The sequence below is a fragment of the Ischnura elegans genome, chromosome 2 (genome assembly GCF_921293095.1).
Source record: "Ischnura elegans chromosome 2, ioIscEleg1.1, whole genome shotgun sequence".
In the NCBI taxonomy this organism is placed as follows: domain Eukaryota; kingdom Metazoa; phylum Arthropoda; class Insecta; order Odonata; family Coenagrionidae; genus Ischnura; species Ischnura elegans.
The window spans coordinates 55,377,757-55,401,119 of NC_060247.1; the positions used below are offsets into that span (position 1 = coordinate 55,377,757).

The window sequence follows — 23,363 nt, forward strand, 5'->3', positions numbered from 1 at the left end:
GAAATTAACCTCGTATTTAGTTATTAGTATATTTTAATAACAATAGGAATTTTTCGTCGAGCAAGCACCAAAGTAAACATGGTTTTTTTCCTCTGTGGGAATAAATTGTATCGATAACGCGTGTTTTTTTTATTATCTGCTTTTAATTTAACAAACGAGCTTGAATCGCTAATCTCCCAGAAAAACATCTTTATCGGCTCAATCTCAGAAATACAATCTTCCAAGTCGTTTGCCTCGGTGATGGGCGAGGGAAATTCTCGGGAGATGGACACTCACCACAAATTTGGAATTTAGTCACGCCGCCGACCCTCGGTCATTAGATCCTCTTAAGGCAGGGATGCGAAATTATTCTTCAATCTCGAAAAGAAACTAAAACGACGACTAATTTCTGTGTGGCTCTTCCCAGTCGTCTTTATCTTCGACTCGCTACTCCTTATTTCATAGTGAAGCGCATTAATTTGATGTGAAGCTTGAAATGGTTCTTACCTGGGTCCCGATACATGCGTCTCACGCACGTGGAAGCGATATATACATATATATACTTATATATAATACATGAACTTAATCGGGACAGTACGCAGTGGTGTTTGTTTCTTTGACGATTCACTCGAAATTGAAATGGCGTATACATGCAGTAAAGATGAGGCCTTTACATCGGGATTTTAAACAATAAACAACGGAAGTTCACACACACCCATGCCCTGGAAGGGGCAACCTATGCAGGCGGGACTCGAACCCGCGACCTTCGACATGGTAGGCGAGGACTTATCCCCACCGCCACCGAGGCCAACGAAGGCCGTTTGTCAAAGAATGCTGGTCAATTGCCTAAGGTAAAAAATTTGTATCTCATTTCTTGTTAAAAATCAGCCATGAATATGTGCTTGGTCTTCGCGCCCTAAGTCTGTTTTACTTTTTGCCTAAAGAGGGCAGTGAGGGACTTGCCTCTTATCCCGACACCTGTCGGAATATTACGTTGATATGTATTGCTTTCCTGGGACCATGAGGCGACGAACCCGGCCTCACTCACGGTCAAACCGACGAAAAGGTATCACCATTATCATCCACGGTGGAGCTTCTAGCCTGGAGACCTCGGGTAAGTCAAGGCTCTCGTGCAGGCCCAATATCTTTTTTTCTGTCTCTGCTTCGAACAGTCCACTTTTCTTTTCGTAATAATTTTGAAATGTCAGGCCTATCAGTAGCTCACTGGAATTCCGCCCAATTGCGGACGGAACGAGAGACATGTTACATATTGACCATACACAGATAATTTACATAGACGGTTCAAATGGAAGGGTAATATTGATCACGACGAACTTTTAAATCTAGATAATCTGAAATATCAAAAACTAATTAAGTACTTCGTCGCGGGCAAGTACTTTTTATGTATAAAAAATCCATTTGAAGTAGAGTAGAAAAAGCAAAAATATGAATATAAATTAGAGAAGTGATTTTCCCTCCAAACGCAGCTCATTCCATACATTTCAAGCAAATGCAGAGCTACATAGTGAATACGCATCGTGCAAACAAGGTTCAATATTTCTCAAAATTTTGGAAACCAAAATGTATGCTGCTTCAATTGATGCCCATCACTTCGTTGAGACGACCCCACCAATAAATAATAACCTAAGCAACAAGTACGTAGTTTTTCTTTGGGAATGGATCTCAGAATTAGGCCATATTTGCTGTTTTGGTTTGTCATTATATTCTAAAACTATCATGACAACTCTCGCCACAAAATTCGAAAGCAATGAATCTGAATAACACTAAATACCAGAGAGTTAAAGAAATAAAAACTTGGCTATTTCCACATGGTGATTTATTATTTCCGACCATGGTTCCGTTACAGCGTAAGATTTTCAAGGTGGGACCCATGATTGAGGATTTCCACCTTGTCACCCCCGCTACTATTACTTATAAACTCCAAATACATTTATAAATCAATGAAATATATTTTTTCTCAAAAGTTCTCTCATGCTGTTTATATGAAGTATTTTGCTTATCCACCCAGATTTTTCCCCTTCCAACATTGATCGTCTACTTTAATTTGCAGTGAAGCCATTCATTCTGTGCAATTTTCTCCCTTTCCCACAAACCCAACAACCTTCCATGCACCATGGTTCTCAACATCCTTTCTCCGCTAAGTCCTCACTTCATCCACACCCTCTGTCATTTGCTTATACATTTTCTAGTGATTCCCCTCCTCCTAGTACAGTTTTTTCTCCATTAACGGTCAGTACGATCAATTTGAACCATCAACATAAAGAAGTACATCAAAACTGTCACTTGAGAGTTAAATGGGCCCGGGTTCAAATCCCAGCAGCGGCAGAGAATTTTCAGAGACTGCCCGATCCCTGCTTGAATGTTGTGTGGAGGACATTTCAATCGCAATACTCCATCCGTCGGATGGGACGTTAAGCCGTGGTCCCCTTGGTGCCTTTCGTTAAGAGCAGGCTAATGCCGACGCCGGGTTTCTCCCCACTCTAGAGCAAGGCCGTGAAAGAAGTATAGGCCGCCGGCTTACCTAATGTTGTGGATAAGACACCGCGTGAAGACCTGGGGCGCTAGTGAAAATTCATCAAGTTCAGCATCCTATTCGATATCCTTCATGCTATTACCAACATAATCCTTTTAGTGTGAATTACTTTTCATTGGCAAAATAAAGAGCAGTGCAGCGGAAGAAACATATTTTAATATTGTGTAATGTTATCTGCGGATACATATGAACGATATTTTATACGGATTAATGCATATTGTGCAAAAGTAACCTACGCCACTGTACTATGCGAACATTGTGCAGTTGCTTTACCTGCCTATGTTTTTGTTGACAGAAACATTCGTTTTGCTCGAGGTATTACCAGTATTACTCAGTTATCTCGTTATCTGGACAATTAAAACATGAAAATAAGTGGAAATAATTATGGATGTTCGATATTTGAGTAAGGAAGGATGTGCCCTTGAATTGAATTTCTATCATGTTGAGGTGTGAATGTTGGACGTGGTCAACTCTATGGAATAGGTAATTATTTTAATTAAATTCTATGACTAGAACCTCTTTGATTGTGCACCTTATCCCATTTGCTTTTTTTCTTCATAGTGTAATATATGCTATTATTCATCAATCACATATAGCATGAGACATTGGACGTGTATGGTGTATTTTGTCAAGTGAAAATTGGCGTATTCTATTGAAAAAAGCTCTTCAATTTCTATCACGTTGAGGTGTGAATGTTGGATAAAGATCAACTCAATGAAATAGGTAAGAACTCTAATTACATTCTATGAATATGACCTCTTCGAATGGGAACCTATCTTATTTTTTTTCTTCACAGTGAAATTTATGCTATAATTCATCAGTCGCGTATAGCATGGGACATTGGCTTTGTATGCTGGACATGGTTAAGTGAATATTGGCAAGATCTGTTGTAAAATGCTCTTGGATTTCTATCATGTTGGGGTGTGATTTTTGGATAAATTTCAACGCAATGGAATAGGTAATGATCTTTGAAATTTAATTTTACGATTACATCCCCTTTGATCTGAACTGGAGTCTTTCTCTAGTAGAACTTTTTTTCTTCGCTGTGTAGTCAATGGTTTCATTCATTATCCTCTTCTATCGTGAGACATTGGATTTGTATGATTGAGGTTCTGAACTGTTGGGTGCCCTTTACTGTTGAAAAATCGTAATTTTAATATTGTTCAAAAGTGGTACACCCATAGCTGGTTCTGATACTAAATATCTACCAAATTTTAAAATTGATATAAGTTTCTTTATGGAATAAGAATTCTTATGTTTGGAAAAACTGGCTCATACATTAATGGTGTTGTTTCAGCTATACTTGTGGCAGTCCTAATGGAGCTAGAGAGCTGGTTGCCTAATGGAGGCCATGTTGCAGGTTACTTTATGCTAATTCCAGTTTTACAGATCACATTAAATGATCTAGTCTGAGTAAGGTTACAGTAATGAACTGAATTTTACAGTCAGAGTGGAACATGTTAAATTTAAATTTACTTCAAGGGAGTCTTGCAAAGTTTTAGGTGTAACAGTTTCTCAAGGGCAATATTCAGAATTATGTACGTATGTTTCAATCAATTGGTGATCAGTTGAAATGCTATTTTACACTGCATTGCTTGTTATTACTTAAGTTATTTTCTATGCCACATTTTGCTTGGCATTGTCACTCATTCATTTTATGATTTGTTGAGTTGAATATTCACAAGTGGGGTGTGGCCACTCAGTCCAGCTAATAATTAAGCTAATAAATGAATCACTCAACAGATTTGATCATCATCATGACATAATGTAATAGCTTAGCCATGTGGTACTTAATTTTATCTTCAATAAAAATGTAAGGAAAAAGTCTCACCAACAGAGAAACAAGATAGTCGTTCATTATCTGGTTGTAGATTAAGTCTTGTGAAGTACGGACTCAGAAAGCCTCAGATAGGCCCTTAGTCATGTGCATCTATTTTATCATCAGAGGTTCTTTTGCATTATGTCTCAAACTCCTAAGTTATGACTTAATTTAGATGTTCCACCTGTCAAAAGAATATTCTTTAAATGTCAAGAGTCATCAAATTTGAAACATTTCACTCTCCAAATTTTCAAGTTCCCCCACTTTAGGTGTTTCTGAATAGGCACTTGTCCATTTTATTTATGTCAACTCAAGCTGATTTTTTAATTCAGTTGACATTTTTTTTCATTTGAACCTTGACTTCCAGCCTGAAGAAGCAGACTGGAATGCCTGCTATACATGCCATCTTCAGATGGATAAATACAGCAGAGAACTTGAAAGAATGTTGCATAACCCTTCTGCAAAACTTTCTATCTAATACTTGTATCTCACTGGAAATAGTGTACAAAATGTTGGTATATGACACCTTTCCCATCTCTGCAGCTCAATTAAGACAGCACAAAGAGTGATGAAAAATATTTGTTCTCCCTTTTTTGTCAGTTTATGAAAATATTACTTAGCCATATTTCTGTAACTGCTTCAGATAAAAAATTGAAAATTTGGTAATTATTGCTCCAGCACTTGCAATCATCGTAACAAATTTCCACAAAATCTAAAATGGTGAGGTAAACACTTTATTTTGCATTGATATGGAATGGCTCGTGTTGAACTTGATGGAATTGACTATGTACTTTGATATTCATATCTATGGCCATCTCTCTTTTACCAGGTAACATATTGTCATTTATCTTTTTTTTTACCTTGACAGTATCTGAATTGATGTCATTCATCACCCAAGTACAATGTGAAACCTTAGATCAGGATAATGGAGCAGTTAAACTGATGAATGGGATTGAATATTGAAAAATTCCATTGGATTTCTAACATTCCAAGGCATGGAGCTTAGAGGTATGTAATCAACTTGATGGGATTGCTAATGTACTTTCGCATTCATCTTTATGAGTACCTGCTTTTTATTGGGTGACATATTTTTATATATTTTTTGTTTGCTCTGACAGTATCTTGAAACTGAAGTTGCTGAAGTGGTTCAACCTGCAGATTTCTCCTGCGGCAATGGACATGGAAATGAAGCTTTGCTCTTAACCAAATTAATAACCTTGATAGGAAAATATGCAAAAGTAAAATTTTTGACATTGCCATGGTGTACATCTAAGGTATTCCTTATCTTTGCCTACAGGCCATCTTATAGTCAGTGTTTTTATATCAATGGTGTAGCTGTATGTATTTGGAATTACAATGATGCGTAACCAATTGGAATCATGACCACTTAATTGTGCCATTAGATTTTTAAGAAATCTTTGTATTTCATTTACATTTTTATTTATTATGTTATGCAGTGCCATACAAAGTGTTTTTGGGGTAAAAAAGCATTTAAGGGTGCGATTCATAGAGACACTAAAATTCCTCACTTTACAAAGTCTCTTTACGGTAAAGTGAGAGTTTAGCTAAAGTTCACTTCAAAGGCATCCCCAGGATCTCACTTTATAAAGTGGAACTGTAGCTGCTTAAGTCTCGATCAGGCATTGAAATTTTGAGTGTTGGCAATGAACGCTTCATAAAGGTTAACAAAAAATTGACTCAGGATATGAATTGCTAAGTTGTTTACAGGTTTTTGGGGACTAGGTTTCCATGTTGTATTGTGCAAAGATTTTATTAAGCTACATTTTCTCGTTCTCTCATTTTGTGTGCAGATTTAAATTAATACTGCGTTGTCCGAAGCTTTTCCCCACTAACTTTTTTGTATGATAATGACTGAGTTAGGTGAATAAAAGCTCACTTTTAATTAGCTTCCTGCATTGGAAATGCACTTCGATGTTTTCAGCAAAGTAAAGATACAAATGCTGATATTTTCACATCATTTTATGATAATCTTGCCTGTTTAACTGCACACGGTTGTTTGGACTACATGTTAGTCGAAGTTTGATGGTATAAGTTCATTGAAGGTGGGTGAAATAGTGAAATTCTCTCACGTTAACTTGAAACTGTAGTAATCAATTTGAAGATTTTCCAATCAGTGGTTGTCTCAGGTGGACGCATATTTTGAAGTAGGTATTGGTGTTTATTGAATTTTTTTGTTCTTACCAGTATTTTAATTCTTGGGATGTTGATGTATGCGGCTGTATGTATATACATCCTCGATAAAATATTGCTTAGCTGCAGATAATATGACTATGAAGGAAAGTATGTTTTACTTATTTATTGCTGCCTTTCATGGCAAGATACTATTTCATCATTGTAAACATTCAAATGACTAATCGAAAAACGAAACAAAAACTCTCTAGTTTCAAAATGACAGAAACAAGAAAATGTTAACATAATATGGAGGCATGTGGAAAGAGTACATAAAGCAATTATGGAATGAAAACGCTTAAAATACAATGAAATGTTTAGAAAATAGCATTTGGTTTGCCAAACGATATGAAAATCAAGTCTGCTTAAGAGGACCATTGGCTCCAATATAAACAGAAATTTGCTATCATTTCTAGGGGGGAAATTCTAGAATATAAACACATGCATAACCTAAGAACATAATTAGCTTGTTTTAAAAATCAACACAAATTATGCCAACCTATTCAACCACTTACTGTGCTGTAATTATCACATAATCGTAAAAATATCCTAGGTAGTATAACAACTAATAGAGTTCAACTGCAGAAGTAATGGGTCATCTCCAGCAATACTGACTCGATATATTTTCCGGAAAGAGAGACACATTACGTGTCTGGTTATTTCTTGAAATATGCCTGTCTTCTGCTGAGTCTCACCAAAGAATTAATTCCTATTAATTTCTGTAACCCAAATATCTTCATATTTCAACTTCAAAAGCAGCCATATTTATTCATCCGTAAAGAACACTTTACCCTAAGTGAGCTCCGGTTGGGCACTTTACGGTAAAGTGACAATTCTGCCATTTTTCTTCTAAAGTGGTGTTTATGAAACAGAGAAAGCAGACTTTAGCCTGGCTAAAGTAGACTTTAGCCCAGCTAATGTATACTTTAGCTTAAAGTGCCGTCTACGAATAGCACCCTTAGGGATTCATTTCATTATTAATGTTGAGGTGCAGTTCTCAAACTTTTCTGTTGCACATTTGATTGTTACTTCACATTTGTGGATATAATCCCATCTTTTTGTATAATTGTTTTGTATCAGTTTATTGTTCTGTGTCAAAGGCTACTGCAGTGTGATCACAATGTAATATGCAAGAAATCTTAATAAATGTGCTTTGTATTACTCAATTATTTTTTTTTAGTGTTTTCACCCTAGCGAACCGTAATGGATATCAACTATGATAACGGGTCATTGGCCCGAGTTGTTAATAAATAGTAATATTGGTAATCCTTAGGAAAGGGGGGCGGGGAAAAAGGCTATTCAATTTGAATTTAGCGCTCTAGCATAGCCGAAGTTACTTTTTTGGCCGCTGCAAAAGTAGGATGGCGCTACAGTAGGCGGCCAAAACTTACTACGTCATTTTTAACACGTACATACACATCTTTCTAGAGTATATAATCTTTGCTCCCCACCCTTCCTCACCTACCCTTCCCTCATGGCGCAAATGACCTCAGCTGTCGGTCGCCGCCTCCAAATACCATACCATACCATACTTGAGAGTGAAAACGGTCAACAGGGACATCAGCTCGAAAGGAAGACCGCTGGAGGTATGATCGCTTCTCCTACGTTTCTATAGAGATTTCATCAGATAATGTTCGTAATGAAAATCACCGATTTTTACTGCATTTGCACGATGTGATTTGTGTACCTACTCGTTCTCGTAACATCAAACTAATAACGACGACGAAAATCACGAAAAAAAATATCGTCAAGGAAAAAAAAGCGCCCCACGGAATCATGATATTGAATTTCACGTGTAGCGATTAAGATAAGGAATCCGGTTTTACCCACCAGATCTGAGAGGGCACTGGAAAAATAACTGGGGGAATTGAACTGACGGAGAAGTATAAATTACGTCGGGTCTTTTTCATTCTATCAGTGTCTGTAAACGTTGTGCGGAATATTTTTAAAAATGTAAGACAAGAGTCGGTAACCTTTTCATGGCAGAAGACCGCGTTCTCAAAACGACAAGGCTACGTCGGACGTATAACCATAGATTTTAAAGACGGATTTTCATGAACAGATAATTTATGTGTCAACTGTAATCACTTCGCTTTCTTCTAAAGGAATTTCACTCCCTTAAATGTTAAGAGTATCAACAGTCATTAAATTTGCAGGCCATGTGTAGCTGTTGACTGGAGATAATATGTGACTATCGGGCCTTCGTGGAATGCCGGCTATTAATCAAACCTTAATGAAAATTTTATAAATCATGAAAGAAAAGAGCCACTGTGAAACTTGATAGATATTACCAATCTACTAATATGTAAAAATCTATGATATTGTGATGCTTTTGAAAATTTGATGAATTAAATTGAAAAAAGATACGTTGAAGATAGAAAATTAAGTAAAAGTCAACGGCATAATGAACACAACGAGATTTGCAAAAATTGCGGAAGATAATTTGCAATTAAAATAGTTTGAAAAACTTTGCATGTATATATCATTTTTCGGAAAACTGCACCTAATAGGATAGTTTCCCTCGTCAAAGAAAACTAAAGGCATTGATTACGATTCTTTACCCACCATTAGTGCATTCATTATATACAAATTATTTTGCATGAAAAATCCCAGTTCAGACGAATGTTAATGGTCAATTTGAAACCTCATTTTAAAAAGGCCAGATTGGCGCCCACTCCACGTAACGTCACAGATGCTATACTAGTAGTCAGGAGTTTTACATCCTCTGAGATTACCAATGCATGCATGAGGCACAGGGCTCAGAGAAACATCTCTTAATAATCACCTATAAATTTGCCTAAAAGTCGGAGTGTTTCCTTCGTTTGATAAGGTATTAATAATCCTTATTTAAGCCAAGCGCTACCTTTTAGCAGGGTGCTCTGCTACCTGCTAGCAGCCTGCGTCATAGCGGCGCTCATAGACTCGTATCAAGGTGGCCTCACACGGCGGCATCCTGAACCAGAATAACGTCACACGGGCTTTTTCCAGCATTCATAATTAGCCGTCGCGTTTTCGCGCGCTTGAAAATTTTCACTTTTCATTTAATAGCGAAAAATAGATACTGTCATTTAATAATCTAAAAGCGTGAAATACGTACTCCGGGAATATTAATATTTCGATTTTGGCAATAAAAAAATAGGAAACCAGCCTATTACCGCACTTACGGCTCTAATAACCTAGAATCCATCAATTTTAGTCTTCTTTCTTCGTATATCTTAAAAAAGAGGGTAAATTAACTAGAGCAATGAGATTAATTACCCTTCTCCAGAATGCAGCAATATCGGTTTCACAGATCGACAAGGTTATAACTTCGGAGATGAGAGTAATCCCATAAATCATCGTATCCTTGGTCTAATAAAAGGCTTTCGAAGATCTAATCGCGTTTGATTTCCACTTGCTATCGCTTAAAATCGGGTTTTCTTGAGGTGAAAGTCATATTGTTTCCGATGCAATGCACAAAAACTTAAGCATAACCTAGGAGGCCCAGAAAAACGTGGCAGGGAAACTAAAGGTTGAGGAAATTACCAACCATTATCGATTAATTGAGGTTATAGTGATTGTAACTAAACAAAAAAATATTAAATACTCATTTTATCCTTCACACTGCTTAGTATTCTACCCATTATGGTGAATGCCATGCACATAAATTTACACACGCTTTAAAATCGGATTAAAAGAGACAAAAATTACTCGTAGGAGCCACAGTGATGACATCAGTGATCTGTTCTTACCTTTTCTTAAACGTTTCTATAGACTAAACTGATCATGAAAACAATAAATTAATTTAACACAAAAATTAATTTAACGATGACATTATATTAACGAAACGGAAGCGAAGCAGACGTTTGCAAATCAGGTATTGGTCAAGTCTCATGGACAAGTAATAAATTCACAAAACATTTACAAAATAAAAGCAGCCCAAGCAGTTAAAACGAATAAAAAACGAGTATCCCATATCTGAATGAATTAATTATATAATCCCACAATTTAATTGTAATTGATGCTCCAGAATGTCTTAATTACTCAGGTTTGATTTGTAATCGTCGATCGCACTAGCTAAGAAGGCTGCGCTGACCACAATAATAACATGGTGGTTCACGCTGCATGAAATAAATCGACAGAAAAATATCCTTTGAAGGCAATAAAAAAAAACTTTGCCGTTGCATGCCCTATCGGAATTAAACTCAGCATCATAAATTTATCCGGCGATTCCAACGTCTTTTTCGTACTCGACATTGGTTTTTCACTTGGTGCAACTTCCATGAGATTTAACGCAAGGTCAAAAATATTTCAAGGCTTCAATCAGTGATGATATCAGTGATCAATTCTTACCATGAAACGTTTCTCTAGACATATTATTAAGACTGTAGACTCATTATTAAGACTATATATTTTGAGTCAGAGGAATATACAGCTGACATCAAGCACCGAGATTTTAATTTTGGATTTATCATCCTATCTCATGTTTATTTGCAGTCGGAATGAAATGTTCCACAACTGCAACTGTTTCAAGGAAAATGGTTAAAAGTCTACCCAGGATGGCACCATAAATTACAAACGAGATTTGCTCCAAGGCTTGTCAATAGCATGCTATCACCGAGTTTAATTTCTATTAAGAATACATCCTCAAACACTGTAGGAAAACCATATCATTGTACTACGATTATTTTACTTACAATCAATTAATTACATAGATTCCGAACACTCTTGCCTGAGAATCTATGATTAAATTTAATTGATTTAAATTCATATTTTGCAATCAAAAATGGATCCTACCTAGCGATACATAGTTATTGATCAAAACTGAGTATTTTTTCAAGATTAATAACGTAACTTTCCACAATTGTGCGTCTCAGGTGATGACTTGTCAGAGAATTTACTTCTTAACCGTGATCATTATTTTTAAGGATAAAAGTTTTGCAGAAGAATTTTTTCAACTTTACGAAGCATTACTCAGCTTGCGCATGGCAAGCAAAGGCTAATATCAGCTTAATTATGAGCTTATTGAATTTTTCTGGGGTCCTTCTCATCGGATGGATGACCATATTTCTGCCGAGGTTTCGGTCACTGAGTCGCGAATCGTCATCAGTACTCTAGGAAAAGAAGCGAGAAAGGTTCACTGAAATGATAGCGTGAGTTTTAAAACAAGTTATAATTCAGCTAAAAAGACTGGTCGGGTAAGAGTGATCCTATTGTGTTACGAAGAATCTTTACATCTCCACAGGTCTTTTTTCGCGGAGAATCGGTCATTTAAAACTTCCGCTACCATCTTATAATTTTTAATGCACAAATGGTAGACCCTCTTCAACCTCTGCCGGCATTTCAAACTCGAACAATTTAGCCTACTACTTTCTCAGGTGTATTATTTTAATATTTGTGAAAAGAAAGTATTGACAAAGGTCAGCTCTATAACCTAGAGCATTTAAAGATGACAACGTAAGAATTAAAAATTTAGCAGAGAAAATATCGTTTCCCTAAACGGGAATTCGTTGTAAATACTCTGAGAAGGTAGGAAAATGCCTTGGTATTACAAATGGTAGAATAACTAGCGCCAATTCAGGAGATTCGGGTGCGTATCCCGGTCAAGGCAAATCATTTTCCCTTCGTGGACTTGTTAAGTGCACTTGTGGGTGACTCCTGCACGGAACGCCGCGCCGCAGGCTAGTCAGCGGTTGTTCTTTGAATAACGATTACGTCAATTGTAAACAAGTGTCGGCCAGTCTATTTCCGCTCATAAAAATTTCTCATTGCAATTTCGATGATATTTCAAGGGTTTCGTTCCTACATTCGTATTAAAAAGTTTTCCTTTTAAAGATTATTGCCATTCATTCATTTAGCAGGTATCTCAGAATGGCCTAAAGGCTGCATGGCTACATTGGGCGGTAACGATGTCAAAATCTAATATTACTATTTTCCACCGGCATAATAAAGCTGGTAGATCGTCAGGGAAAGCATGGTTGTGAATGACGGAAAGTAAAAATCAATTTTTCAATTTCCTTCCATTTTTATTTCTATATATCTTGCATCGCATCTTCAGACAGTAACTGCCCGTATAGTAATCCGGATTTGAACCCGTCTCTTTCAGCAATTAGCACCCATCTTTCAGCTGGATTAGGTTGATAAAACCTTGTAGTATATTTTTGGCAGTTTAAAAAAAAACACTGCGTAGTTTTTCATCAAGGGCCTAATTTTCCTAGCGCGGTAGTGTTCAGCCTTATGGCTATGGTGGGCGGAAATGGGCTAAAAGAAATAATACCAAAACATTCATAATAGCACTCGACGAGAAATTAGCTTCACGGCGTGGGTAGGGTGACCAGATCTTCGGATTAATCCGGACGAGTCCTCCTTTTTAGATGTTCGTCGGGTGATCCGAGCGGACTTTTTAAGAATCCGAAAATGTCCCCATTGTTGAAAATCATAATTATACGAGGGTCGTTCAATAAGTCTTTAGAAAAAGGTTTAAAAACATATTTTATTGGGTCGATTTCTTTATATTTTTCATTATAGGCTGCGCGGTTCGTCAAAAACTACAACGGGCGTGCAGACAGCGTTACCCAGATGTTAAGCGAATTAGGCTTGGTGCCGCTGGAGACTCGGAGGCTGCGCGCTAGGCTCAGATAGCATGAACGATTGAGAATGGATACCTTTAACAGAGACACGGTGAACATAATATTAAAGCCCCACTGTATTTCCAGGTGAAAGATGTTTTGCCGAACGGGTACATATGGGAATTCGTTTTTCCCCCGAACCATAAAGGACTTTAATAAATGCTAGTCGTAATTTCCTTAGAGCACTTCCTTTTTATGTGTAAACGGCTGGTGTCTTAACACCCCCTGCCACGTGCCTATTAGGCGGCTCGTAGAGTATTATGTAGATGTAGATTATAGTCCTCTTTCAGCCATATAAAATTTTTAAGCATTTTTCCAAGCATTTTAAGCCGTCCAAAAAGTAGAATTTCGGGAAATCCTCAAAACAGGCATTGCTTTGGGCGATGACCTCTTCCACAGCTGACTAGTCACGAGTGATATTTTCTAATCAACATTAATTTTTGATACTAAGAGAGTAATTTCTTGGAGATTCTAAGGACTTAATGAACGCCAATTTAATAGCCATTCCAAATTTCTCAACATTTCTGAATATTTCTCCGGCATATCAGGGCACAATACAAATGCAGAATGGGTATTTTCTCTTGTGTCACCTCAGTCCACTGCGGAGAGAACCAAATTAAACATTGCCTCGGTAAAAATAGTTCTGTTAAAAATGCAAAACTTATATGAAAAATTAGATCACAGAAAAATATAAAAATCATAGTGCTAATAAATTTGTATTGTTCTTAATTATGAATCTTCTTCAGGCAGAGAGAGAATGATGGGTCCTCCTCAACCATTACACACACGCAGCACGTGTGTGACTCCTTCTACGAGGAGTTTCCTCAATTACTCGGATCGCGGCGGAAGGTTTTTCTTACCTTTGGATAAGCCATTTTTCCAACGTGTTGATATATTTATACACGTTCACCAGGGCTTTTTTGGAAATAAATTGGTCGGTAGGTAGAAAGATATTTATAATAAATTACACTGAGCACGACCAGTGGGGCAGCGAGGGGGTTTTTGGGGGATATAATCCCCCCAGAGCTCAGAGATATTTTAAATTTAACTCATTTTACTTTATTGGATAAATACTGGTGACAGAATAGTTTAAGGATCAATAAAATATCCCTCGGAAAGCCGTAAAACTCAACATTTTGAACCATTCACCTTAAAAAATTTCTTGGGAAGGGCACCCTCACCTCCCGCATACCCTGGCTGGTATTTCCTCCATTATTAATTGCGCCTAAAACCCCCTCTAACCTTAATTTTTAGCTGCGCGCCTGAGCGCCACGGCTTTGGGGCATATATTGAAAGCTTTAAAGCCAATCATTGCAAAAAGAACCCTGATGAAGGTATATAAATATAACGAGACGCTGGCAAAAATTAGCATTTAAATTCTTCAAAACCTACGCTCCAAGACACTAACTACGCAACTCTTTTATATAATCCAGCCTTAATCCGTCGCGGAAAAAGATACTTCCGGCCGAAAGAGAATGAGGGTCCTTTGTAAACATTACACATACGCTGTGAGATAGCCGGGAATTTCGGTCGTGAAGGGGGTCCAAAACAAAAAAGTGGGGGAAATAAAAAAATGGCACCAGGCAAAATGGCAAAGTACAAGGTTTTAAATAATTTTAACACTTTTCAGGATCAAAAAAATTCATTTATCAAAGAAATCTTTAGCAAATTCATGATTTTTCAATATTTTTTTCTTTTATGAAGGAGAGTAATGGAATTTTTATATTTCACGAGGGCAGGGGGGTCTGGACCCCGGTACTACCCCCCTTGCTACGCTACTACACAAACGCAGCACGTGCGTTCTCGAGTCGTCCTACGAGGAATTTCATCAATTACTCAGATAACTGCGGAAGGTTTTCCATCCGTTTGGGTAAGCCGCAAAACCCCGGCGATGTCGTCGGCGACTGTACACTTTCTAAAAGTGGAGCGGAAGCGAACATCAGTGTCAGCCCGCGAGGAAGTCACGATCACCCTTGAGCTGAACACCCCGTGAATGTTGTGCTGATTCATTGGATCTCCGAGATTGAGAAAAACTACAATGGATCACGTCCGAGATTGCCTGGATCGATTAGATAAATGGGAGTCGGGAGTTAAAAAATGGGAAGGACAACAATAAAACCCCGCCGGGACATAAATAAAATGTAAGGAGAAATACATTGTTATGCTATCAAGACTGCGAAACAGTCCCATACCTATACACTGCATTTTTTGTAAAATATATTTTATCTTTAATTCAGAACTAATTATTTCACCTTACGGGCTCTAATTCCCAAGATATATCGTATATGCTTGCTAGCATAGCATAAATTTTCTTTTTTCTAAATTATATAAAAATAATTCGTTCTCTTGACAAAACTCGACCAAAATCTCGCCTTATAAAAATTTTCATTTATTGGTCGAGATAGGGATAAGAAACTCCTTTCTCCAACTAACCCCTCGTCATACATTAAGTATTAGCAGAGGAATGCATTGTTAATGTAAGACTTGACTCATAAATGGAGATAAACCGGTAAGTTTTGGCGGCCAGAAGTCTGTCCTTGCATTCAAAATACCCCAGGATTGAATTACAGAAGCGGGAGTAGCTCAGAGTAAACATTAACATCGGCTATGTTACGCCTCTACTCACGAGACCAAGATTAAAATGGCAAAATTCGAGAGACGGGTATGAATATCTGACTGCAACGTCAGAATTTTTTCATGCTTATTACCTACATAGTAAATTACATACGAGTAAGAATATGCATTTCATTAAAATGTATTACTAGGTATTTTAATGACTAACTTTTTCTATTTTATTTCGTAAAACACAAGTTGAGGTCATACTTTTTACAACCATTTGCGTCTGCACAGCCACCTTGAGCACTCACGGGTATCTTTACCCTGATGGGAGCATTAGTCCATTGGAAATATTCGTCTCAAGTGTTGCTCATGAAGAAGATACCCACAAGGCACAGTATAATTAGTATAGCATATGATGTCAACCCGCGTTGGATAAAGCGGTATTACTTCTCTGATACAGAACCCATACCAGTACCCGATGCCTCCATACCATTTCTTCAATCCCCAAATCATCAGCCAAAAAATTAATACCACATTCTATATTTGCCCGGAAAACCTCAGCTGTTGGTCAATATTCCTATAATGTTTACCAGAGTGAAAATCTAATGGCTCAAAAATATTACGAAATTATGACGGCACACGAAGGGATAAGTCACGAGACATTTTGCCGCATTAACGAGCATTTTGATTACCCAAGTAAGGTCTGCGTTTTTATATCTTTGCAATTTTAAGTTCAATATACATCAAGAAGATTCAACTTTTTTTTTAGAGATTGACTTTTCTTTATTACTAGTATTTTATATAATTTGCGGCAAGAAAAGGTATAAACCATAAAGAAATGTATAAATTATAAAAATTTGCGGCGAGAAAGGTATAAATACTCCATATTGTTTAAATGAGAATTTGTACAATTTTCCACGAAATTGTTTGGCGCCCGAATCGTTAAGTTGTATTATATTGCGCAATTTATCACTTAAACGATTTTATTTTAGCATAAATCAACTATATTCGAAGGTACTATTGTTATTTATGGTAAGAGGTCTCCTGCAACCGGTATCTGGCTGCACTTATCTAGTACGGCATCCAAACACGATACTCACCACTCCTACGCTTCCGGAGATATTTCACTCACCTCAAGCTTTGTTTTCTTAGTACTTCCTGTTGACTTTCATTCTTATTTCCCGTCAAAATCGAACGATTAGCCGAAGGCCGGCGAAGAAGCCGCAACCACCACAGTCGTGGATACAGAAGAACGTATACCACAAGCCCGTCCTCTAGCGTGAGTTCCAACCACAATTCCACCGCTACCTTCTAATCTTGGTCCTCCTCAGCAACACAGAAATTTCCTCTTATCAAGCTAGAATTGTGAAAGGATGGATTACAGCGGCAGTTATCTATAGTAAATAACAATTCAGACGCAGTGTGGCATTCCTACGCTGAACAAGTTGGCCGTGACCAACGGGCCCGGTAAACAAAATATTTACCTCCAGTCTATAGTTATTTTTTTTCGTTTTCTAGTTCATGTTTAAATTAATTTTCCAAACAGCAGCAACATATCATTTATTTTAATCTTTACTTTTCAATTCTTGAAATCTAGATAGTACCCCATAATATGAGCACAATGAAAGAATTCTGCAGGAAGAAATGTGAAAAAACTTAGCATGGAAATTTTGCCTCACGGACAACATCGACAAACATGAATAGCGCCATTTGCATCAAACAAACTCATTTCATCTAAACTGCAAAATTAATTAGCAAATGAGTATAAAGTTAACTACTAATTTTTCAATAAATATTAAAGTAGTTATTTAATTCCTTAATAAGTACGAAAAAGTATTTCAGTATATCGATTCCTTGCCCAGCAGCTTACCTATACAAGCAATGGAATATCAACCAATTGGCAAGAGAAGTATTGGAAGACCAAGAAAAAGATGGTAATGTGGAGCCAGAACAGGCTTAGTAGCAAGATCCTGGAAGGAAGAAAAAGAAGAAAATTCTCTCGCCAAATCGTACCATTCAAGCTTTTTTCCCACGTTAAAATTTGCAATCGAATGCTAGTAAAGGGGGATCAAGTCGATGTGATGGATGTAGTCCTGACTTCCTAAGCTCTCGGTTCGGGACCAAATCTAGACGGTGACGGATATTTTCCAAACACTGCCCCATATCTGCCTGAGTACTCTGTGGAGGACACTAAAAGTACATCACTCCGTCCGTCGGATGGGACGTTAAGCCGTGGTTCCCTTGTTGCCTTTCTTTGAGAAAAGGCTGATTCCGACGCCAGGTTTCCCTCCACCGTACCTCCCTACACTTTTCTTCATTGCTCCAATGACCTCCCATGTCGGACGTGCCCTCAAATCACCATACATCCCACGGAGATACGACCACCGATGAAGGGCTAATTTGCATTTTCATACATTGAAATGCAATTTCCCTTAATATAGAGCGGAAGGTAAAATTTAATTCGGGAGGCGGTGGGAATCTGAGCGCATGGAGGATATATATTTTATGGATTTTCACGAAAGTGACATCTACCACGTTTCGCGGTTTCTCCTTAAAATATACAGAAATGACCTTCGATCAGGCGCCTTCAAGTGGAGTTGAGAGGGACCGCAAACAGTCGGATACGTGACAGCACAGAGACGAGACTTCCGAGGACCGACTCCGCTGGCCTCGCCGCGAGCGAAGGAAAAGTAAATACGCCCCGAAGCGGTAAAGATGAGGACAGTGTTGAATGAATTGTTAATATCACACACAAATTCCCACAAGATCCACAATAATTGGATTGATATTACTAATAGAATACTGCAAGGATGAATAAAATATCCCTCAGAAAGCCGTAAAACTCATCATTTTGAACAATTTATCTTAAAATTCCGCAATTTATTAATCTCGCACCTACTACTTACCCTTGTGGGTATTCCATACCCCCACACACCCTGGTATTAGTTGCACCTAACCCCCCCAGCCTTAATTCCTAGCTGCGCCCCTGACTAGCAGGCCTCTCGGCGTAGCACGGGAAATATATTACCCAGAGAAAAGGGAAGATTGGAACGTGGAATGGAATTCATGGTCACATGACAGGATTTTTAACTCGTTGAACAGAAAAAAATGAAAAAAAACGATCTACGTACAACGTGTATGGGGTCATCTTATACTCCGCTCCACAACATTGATCGCTATGTGCTTCCGTACGTGTGTGTGGACAAAAACGTCGTGTGAACGCATAGCCCAGAAAAAAGGTTTGCACCGAAAGGATTTCATGTAAGTCAATTCTTCTTCTTAATTATACACGATGTTGTTGTCCCTTTTAACTTATTTATTCATCTGCTCTGGTAACTTATCAACAACTTTTTACCCTTGACAACCCTTTGCTTATTTATAAACTTCAACACTTTCCCTTGTTGATTTAAATTAACATTTCGTTAAAACAATAACTATTAACTTCAACACTTTCCCTTGTTGATTTAAATTAACTGGTAACTTATCAACGACTTTTTACGCTTGACAACCCTTGGCTTATTTATAAATTTCAACACTTTCCCTTGTTGATTTAAAATAACATTTCGTTAAAACAATTACTATTAACTTCAACAGGATTGATTGGTAAGTATAGTATCCTTTGAGTTATGTTTTCACTTTAAGAGGGTGAGGATGAGTGCCTCCCCGGTAGGATTTCCAACCGCAGAAGTTGTACGACGTGACGTAACAAACGGTAACAAGATGACGACGCAGCATACGCGTAGGACGTAATCAAAATTAGCACTACAGGGTTTGGAAGCACTGGATGCAGCTATGTACTGACTTTTATCGCAATCCGTGCTGCCTTATGGAAACGCATGGCGGACAGACAAACAGACATTCTCTTTTATATGCGAGGAAAGATTTTTCAGAGCAATAATTTCTATATTAGATGCCTGAAAGTACCAACTAACCCCTTTTTAAAATCCTAAGTAATGCCTTGCGAGGAATAGGTAATAAAGATATAAATATAGATAAATCATACAATGACATAACATGTACCAACGATTTTGATGCACAATCATGATTTTGAAATTCACGATATGAGCAGCGACTAATTTCAATTAACCCGATGGAAATAAAGTTACAATTCGAGCTCTGTCAATGCAATGATAAGCAAAGAAGATATTATTTTACCCAAGAGACGCAATAGTATGTATGTAAACCATGAATTTTTTAATGAATCGCAAATTCTTCAAATATTATGCAAAATCCTTTCCCTTGGGCTACAACCTTGTCGCGGTGGAAAGGCTTGCGCGTTCCTATGACCCCTAGAGCTGCACTGGCGGGATTAATTGTAAATTATTCCCGGTAGGGCCACCCATGCCAGATTGGTCGAAGGGTAGGAGCCAAACGAAAGGTATTCCACGTGATGGTGTCACGTGAAAAACATTGTTGGAATGGAAGTGGGAAACCCTACCAACTATCTCTTCCCTGAAAACATGGAGTACAACCAAATGAGCCTCGGAATCTCATCGCCCGGGACCCGTCCGCAAAGGGCGGGTGTCGGGCACGGCAGCGTCGGCAAGGTCCTCGGGGTCGTCAACATGCAAAATCCTTGCAGAGACTTATCATCATCATCAGCAGCAGCAACGAAGAAGGAAGAAAAGAAGACCAAGAAGATGGAGAAGAAGAAGTCAGCTATAAATGTGGGGAAGTGGAATGTGAGTACAATGATGAGGGCGGGGAAGTTAGAAAATATCAAAAGGGAAATGGATAAAGGGAGAATAGATATCTTAGGATTATGCGAGGTGAGGTGGAGGGATGGGGGGGACTATTGGAGTGATGGGTATAGGGTTATATATAGTGGTGGGGAGGAAAGCCAGCGAGGGGTAGCTTTAGTATTAAACGGGAAAATGGGTAAGCGTGTGGTAGGTATAGACCAGGTAAGCGATAGGATTCTGGTGGTAGAAATTGAGGCGCGGCCCACAAACCTTGTGGTGGTCCAAGTTTACATGCCCATTAGCAATCATAGGGAGGAAGAAGTAGATGAGGTGTATGAACACCTCGAGGAAATAATTAGAGACACACCGGGTAAGAAAAATCTGGTAGTGATGGGAGACTGGAACGCCTCAGTCGGGGACGGGAGGGATGGAAACGAAATATGAGATTTTGGTCAAGGAATACGGAACGACAGGGGAGAGAAAGCAGCAGAATTTTGTAGGAGAAACAAATTATTCATCACAAACACGTGGTTCAATCATGATAAAGGGCGAAGGTACACATGGAAAAGTCCAGGGGATGTGGGGAGATTTCAAATAGACTACATTATGGTAAGACAGAGGTTTAGGAATAGTGTAAAAAACTCGCGCAGCTTCCCTGCAGCGGATGTGGATTCGGACCACAATCTAGTGCTCATGAAATGCAAAGTAAGATTCAAAAGACTTATGAAAGTTAGGAAGGCGAAGAAATAGAACGTAGAAGCCCTGAAGGGGAGTATGAGGAGAGAATATCAGGAACTAGTGGACATTAGTATGCGGGACATTGACAGTGCTAAGACTGTTGAGGAAAGATGGGATAATATTAAAACGGGAATAGTCAAAGCAGCGGAGAAATCAATTGGTTACGTCGACAGTAGAAGGATAAAGAAGCCGTGGATAACGGAGAACATGATAAGGGAAATGGACGAGAGGAGGAAGTGGAAGAACGTGGGGACAGAACAGGGCAAAATAATGTATAGACAAATTAATAATCGATTACGTCGTGAAACAAAGAGAGCAAGGGAGGCTTGGTGGAAAAGACTGTGTGAGGAAATGGAAAAGTTCCAGAAGGATGGAGAAGTAGGCGCGTTGTACGCCAAAGTGAAGTCGCTATCGGGCGGCAAAAGAGGACAAGCCATGGCTAAAATTAAAGCTAAAGATGGGAGGATACTAACCGAGCGAGAAGAGGTACAGGGTAGATGGAAGGAATACGTGGAGGACCTGTGTGACGGAATGAAGAGATCAGAGAGATTGACTCTAGAGGAGGAAAGTGCAGTGGAGGAGAATAATCTTGGGCCGGAGATATAAGATTCGGAAATAGAGAGATCACTCCGTGATTTGAAGGCTAGGATAGCAGTAGGCGTGGACAATATACCGTGTGAGCTTCTGAAGAATCTAGGGAAGGAAGGTAAGAAAAGGTTTTTCGAACTAGTGCGCAGGATCTATGCCGAGGGATGCTGGCCGGACGATTTCGTGAAGACGGTTTTAATCGCTTCCGAAAAAGAAGAAAGCTGTGGAATGCGGAGATTATAGGACTATCAGCCTAATATCGCATGCGGCGAAAGTAGTGCTGAGGATATTAAACAGACGAATGGAGACGAGGGCAAAGGAGTATTTGGGCGAAGATCCTCCGGCCTCGGTGGCGGTGGGGTAAAGTCCTCGCCTGCCGAACCGTAGGTCGTGGGTTCGAATCCCGCCTGGGTAAGTGATCCCTATCCAGGGCATGGATGTTTGTGTTGTACTTTGTTAATATTGGAAACCCTCGTTGTAAAAAGGCCGTCATGTGCTGTTTACGGGGAATTTGATAATAAATAAATAAAAGATCAGTTTGGTTTCAGAAAAGGGAAGTCAACTAGTGATGCAATAGCAATAATGAGGTCCCTCGTGGAGAGGAACCTAGAATATGAGCAGGACGTATATGCGTGTTTCATGGATTTTGAGAAAGCGTTTGATAGGGTGAACTGGTTTAATCTAATGGATATTCTCAAGAGAATAGGTGTAGATTGGAGGGATAGACGACTGGTTCGTAATCTTTATATGGCCCAGATTGCGCAAGTGAGGGTAGCGGACGGAGAATCTGGGTGGGCAAGCATTGGCCAAGGTGTGCGACAAGGCTGTCCTTTATCGCCGCTGCTCTTTAACGTGTACGCTGAAGAGATGGTAAGGGAAGCTTGGGATGAATTAGAAGCTGGGATAAAAGTGGGAGGAATGATGTTCAAATCAGTGAGATTCGCGGATGACCAGGCGTTGATCAGCCAGTCAGCAAGGGGGCTTCAGGCTCTAGTGGATGCATTATACGAACGTTGCGAGGAGTATGGGATGAGGATTAATCACAAGAAAACTAAGGTTATGCGGTTTTGTAAAGCATCACGAGCGAGGAATGTGAGACTCAAGATAAAGCTGAGTGGTGAAAAACTTGAGCAGGTTGAGCAATTCAACTATTTAGGCAGTACGTTAGAGGAAAACGGATACAGTAGTAAGGACATCAGGAAGAGAATTGCATTAGCGAAGGAGGCGTTCGTGAACAGGAAGGAGCTTCTAAGAGGATCGTTATGTAAGAGTTTAAAGAAAAGGTTAGTGAAGAGTTTGATCTGGAGTGTAGCTCTCTACGGTGCAGAAACGTGGACACTGAGGAAAGAAGACGAGAGAAGATTGGAGGCATTCGAGATGTGGGTATGGAGAAGAATGGAGAGGGTGAAATGGACGGAGAGGAAAAGGAACGACGAAGTGCTGGATATGGTTGGCGAGGAGAGGCAGCTTTTAGATGAGATACGGAGGAGACAGAAGGTATGGATGGAGTTAGTGCTTAGCGGTGAGGGTATGTTGAAAATGGTGTTAGAGGGTAGAATGTTAGGGAAACGAGGGAGGGGAAGGAAAAGAATAGGATTTTTAGATAGATTGAAAGAGAGTAGGTCTTACAGTTAATTAAATAAGGT

The 23,363-nt window shown here is 38.8% G+C and overlaps 1 protein-coding gene and 1 long non-coding RNA gene across 2 annotated transcripts in view; one reads left to right on the plus strand and one right to left on the minus strand.

Annotated features, from left to right (window-relative positions):
* Positions 1 to 23,363, minus strand: part of LOC124153761 (arylalkylamine N-acetyltransferase 1-like) — a 218,562-nt gene that overhangs the window by 149,774 nt on the left and 45,425 nt on the right. The window lies entirely within an intron of this gene.
* On the plus strand, positions 3,451 to 5,260 carry LOC124153763. Its single transcript, XR_006863755.1, has 3 exons — positions 3,451 to 3,491; positions 3,831 to 3,893; positions 5,221 to 5,260. It is a non-coding gene; the product is annotated as an uncharacterized LOC124153763 (long non-coding RNA).